Here is a 5,059-nt window from a genome sequence, read left to right as displayed (position 1 = left end):
TAACAGTAACAGATTTGGTACGAGTATTTTCATATGTATGCATATCTCTTAATTTGTATCTAGTATTAATTTGAAAACTACTATTATTTTGAAATTAACGAAATCAAATGACATTAATATGAATTTCGATAACAAAAGTGATAATGATAGAGGTGATTATATCGATAACGATTACAATATCGATAAATTTTTTTATCAAAATTTCGATAATTACAGCGATAAATATATCGATAACTTATTTGTGGTATATATCGATACAAACATGCATATAGAAAAAAGCAGAAATGTTCCGATAAATATACACATCGTTACCTTAATATTGAAAGGCCCTAACTCATTTTAATCCGAATTTTAGCTCTGTACAAAAGTCCTACCGAATACTCACAAATGGCTTAATCGAATTTGAAATCAACTACTACATCAAAAAAATAGTTTATGTGTTTATTAAAAACCAGTGTAATCAAAACAAATATCAACTGAAGATCTTTAGTTTTCACAAAGTTTAATAACTACCCTGGAAAGAAACAAAAATGTTATATAGAGCCTTTCTACATTAAAGTAAAAATATGTTTGCTAATTTTTCTCCATATAAAAAAGTAAGTGCGCCTGGGCCACACTGGAGAAGTTACATATCTAGTTTGTCTCATAACCAATATTTATATGTACATATACATACATTTTCATTTTTTCTATCTAGATCCCTACCTCTACCTTTTTCGTTTTAATTACATTTATGTTATTCTGTTTTCCTTTATCTTTGTGCTCTGGTTTTTATAAAAGTAAAGTGTTTACGTTTATCTTGGTCTTCATCTACATATTCACCTATATGATGTGAGGTACGATGACATGATAAGAAGCTATGTGATGTAATGTGAAGTAGTGTAATTGGATGCCATGTCATGCCAAATGATGTCATATCATGTGATGTTCTGCCTTATGATGTCACAGCATGTGTATCGATAATAAAATCGATAGTAACATTAAAATACCGATAAGAAAACCGATAAAATTATCGATAACAAATTCGATAAAAATATCAATAACAAAATCGATAAATACATCGATAACCAAAATCAATAAAATATCGATAACAAAATCGATAAAAATATCGATAACCGAATCGATAAAAAATATCGATAACAAAATCGATAGTCCCGAGAATACCGAAAAGATGCCACGAAAACCTGTATGACTTTCTTTGCCAAATTCTAGTCGTCAATGAAAAAGGATCTGAATGGAAAATTTGTATTAGAAGCTACAAACTTTTTAAATTAACTTAATAAGGGATTGCTTTCGGGCTGTTATAAAGAATGAAAATTAGTATTTTGCCTATACGACGCCATGTCTAAATTTGGCATCCCTGCGTAAGTAATACGGCTTTGGAGAGTGACGTTGGGAACAAATTTTGGCTACGTTCAAACTGCGTAGGATCCAGCGGGGGGGTTTTGGGGATTAAACTACGTGTCAGTCAGTGGCTGACCCACGGCGGGTGTTTTAATATGGCGCATATGTATGTATAATATGGCGTCTATGTGTTAAAACACCCCCCGTGGGTCCGCCACTTACTGACACGTAGTTTACCCCCAAAACCCCCCCGCTGGATCCGCCACTGAACGAGATTTAATTAAGAATGCTGACTTTGGTGCGACTTCTTCAATCTGATGCTGGACGCGTAATAAGAGCTACCTATATGAAGCGTGACCACATCATATACAGCAAACGAACTGTTGCTGGCGTATGCAGATGATATTTACATCGTCGATTTTCACACCAGAGCCGAAAGCGAAGCCTTTTCCAGCATAGGGGAGGAGTGTGAAGATCAGGCCAATAACAACTCTTGCCAAGAGACGCAGACGTAAGCAATGGAAAATCTGACCCTTTTCCCGACGAACGGAAACCACGCTCTATAAATCTTCCATCAGACCCGTCGTTTGCGCAGAGACGTGAACGATGTAGAAGAGAGTTAAGTAGGCCCCTAGGGAGCTGTTGAGAGAACTATTATATCCAAGAAAAATATAGATTCGCGAAATAGGCCAGCTTTTTAATGACATGGACATAGTCGAACACATAAATCTACAATGGATTGGGCATGATGAACGCATGGTTGGTGGCAAGACCCTTCAACTCGGCATCCACGATAATAATAATTATAGATTGGCGATTTCACATATGTGAGTGTTTGGCCGAGCTTCTCCTCCGATTTGTGGCGTGCGCCTTGAGTCGCCTCGACTGCGGACCCGGATATCGACACATTCTCATCGGAGCAGTTTCTGCAGAGAGAAGTCTATGGTAAGCGCCATCTTTGGAGCCTCGGAGCAATATCACAGTGACCTGTCTGTGATGACGCCATTAAGAACTCATATTGCACAAGGTCGTTCTCGCGCTTTAAATGGCCTTCTGCGCTACAATTGCCTGGTTTCGAACATAAGTCATTTCAGCGGGAGGAGAATGACCCAACTTCGATGGAAAGACCGAGTGGAGAAGGACCTGGCTTCATTTGGCATTTCCAATTGGCATATATTGGCACAGAAGAGAAATGACTGGGCGTGCTTTTGTTGAACTCGGCCAAAATTGCTTACAGGCTAACCTAATATTCACGCACGCCGCCAATTTATTGTCAAAAATTTCTCATGCACATGCAACTTGTATGAGATCAACCGAAATTGAACGGCGTGCGTATGAAGCTAACTCAATTTCCAATTTTTGTTCTGCGTGACATTTTGATTTGACGTTTCGCTCAATGAAATCAAATGCAAACGCATGCAAGTCAATTTCGGGTGACGCAAAAAAACAAATTCGACGGCATGCGTACCAAAACGCAAGCCGCGAATATTAGGTTAGCCTGTTAGAAACACAGTTTTTGCCAGACTCAGGAAGCAAAGTGTCGCCCGTGCCTCGCAGCGGTTAAAGCGCAGGTTAATTAGTTAGCAGACCATTTCTCGTATTACTGTGATAGTGCTATCAAAAGTTTACTTACGTATGTACTTATACCTAAACCTATTGGTATCCATTCTTAATAATTTATTTGAATGTTCGCAAAAATAATTCAAAAGTTTATTGCAAAATCTTGCGCGTAAAATGGGTTCAGCGTCCCACAAGCTACCTACACACAGCGTTTGTATGTAGATATGTATACTCTTGATATACTATTTGTACGAAATTAATTCCATACACATGTTGCAAGACCATATGGAGGCAATTACCCACTCTTCGATGGAGCAACAAACACTAAATACTAGTACAATAAATGCTCAGCGCAACGTAAAATGCTGCAATCGCCTATAAGTAGCTGATTCTCTAAATGAAAACATTGTTGCTCACCTTACATTCGAACAGACGATTTAACCCAGCGTTGACGGCCGCGTTGTTGAGATCGTTTAATCCATATTGATGCATGTGTGTTTGCTTATGTCTGCATCGATGCAACCTCCCAAACACCACCCACCGCCTCATTCATTCATTACAAATTGATCGGCTTGGTGATCACTGATCAGTGAGACACTAGCGGTTAGAGCGTTGAGTGAATGAGTGCGGATGATCTTATTGCTTGCTGCTGAGCAAATACTCATGCGAGTGAATAATCTTGACAGCAGCGTTTTAGCAACAAAATGCTTATACATTTGCACTGAAGTAGCTGATAAATTAAGCATTTTTTGTAAACTAGAGCAGCAATATGCATACAAACTCACATTCAGATGGATTAAGATATATATGTAGGTACATATGCATAATACAGATATAAATAGCAAAATTGCAAGTAATTATTAAAATACAGATACAGATATAGATATAAAAACATACATACATGTATGTATAAGGTATGTTAATTTTTTAGCTTTTCCGATCCCGGGATTTTCGGGATGTCGTTATCACAATCCCGGGATCCCGGGATTAGTCCCGGGATTTAGATATTCATTACTTTTCACCAACTTAAATCGAAAAAATTGCTTCTATATTGTTTAAGAAGCTCTCCTACGATAATATAAATAAATGGGTTTGAAACCTACTTTTTTATTTAAAATGGCGTTTTTATTTTTTTCTCTCTGACGTCAGGACTTATTTTAAAGGACTTTGTGATTTCAAATATATGATAAATTCCAAAAATTATTTATAAAATTCAATGCAATGTAGAGTAAAAATGAAGGTACCAAATGCAAGAGAAAATTTCTTTTGAATTAAAATTTTTGGGATTCACAAGGGCGAATAGGTAATTTTTTAAGCTGATAAAGTTGGAAGGACGAAATTTCAGGATGTTATCAAGTCTGCAAATTAATGCATAAGTCCTTAAAATATAATTTTTTCAAAAATAAATATTGCGGAATTTAAAGGAAAAAAATTCAATGTCATTGTAAATGAAAATGTCATTTTTCAATATTTACCAGTCCTTCTGCACCAACAACTTGAACCTGTTTAAATTCTACAGGATTTCCTTTTTAATTTAATACCCCATACTTCTTCTCTAAGCACATTTCTCTGAATTTTTTTAATTATTTTTGAATTACTGACGTCAGAGTGAAAAACCAAAAACGCAATTTTACTATATTTGGCCCATGGTTTCGCGAATAAATTGATTTTTGTGTGTAAAATTTACTATCTCACGGTGTTATATGTACATATAATGAGCTAGACATTTATAGAAAATATTAATTATTAAATAAAAAAGGAAATTTAGCCAATACTGGTCAAGAAAAGGAGTTTCTATTATTGCCATTAGCGCAAACTACAAATCCCGAAAATCGCGTGATTAACATTCCTAGTATGTATATACATTGGCAGTTGTGGCTTATGTTATCGTCAGTGTTCCCAGAAAATTTTGTTAAAAATCTTCCATGTGATTATAAAATCTTCAAAAACCATAAGAGATACTGAAACTGGAAAAAATATTTTTTCTCTAGAAATATATTTGTTAAAGATTTTTTATTAAAATTGTATTCCTATACAAATTCATAACACATTTAATTTAAAAAAAAAGAATAACAAGTTCATGAATTCAAACATGGGAATTAACAAAGAGTTGCAGAGAACTGTAAAAATATACATGTATATATAATAATGTACA

At 35.4% G+C, this 5,059-nt stretch overlaps 1 protein-coding gene across 1 annotated transcript in view; it reads left to right on the top strand.

The window, feature by feature from the left end:
- The window catches only part of LOC118733708, a 23,899-nt gene that overhangs the window by 17,032 nt on the left and 1,808 nt on the right, over positions 1-5,059 (top strand). The gene's annotated exons all lie outside the window — the stretch shown is intronic.

This window comes from Rhagoletis pomonella, unplaced genomic scaffold (assembly GCF_013731165.1).
Source record: "Rhagoletis pomonella isolate Grant_MI unplaced genomic scaffold, Rhpom_1.0 Rhpom_scaffold_00002, whole genome shotgun sequence".
Taxonomy (NCBI): domain Eukaryota; kingdom Metazoa; phylum Arthropoda; class Insecta; order Diptera; family Tephritidae; genus Rhagoletis; species Rhagoletis pomonella.
Note: the sequence above shows the minus strand (reverse complement) of the source record. Positions and strands in the feature narration are given on the sequence as shown.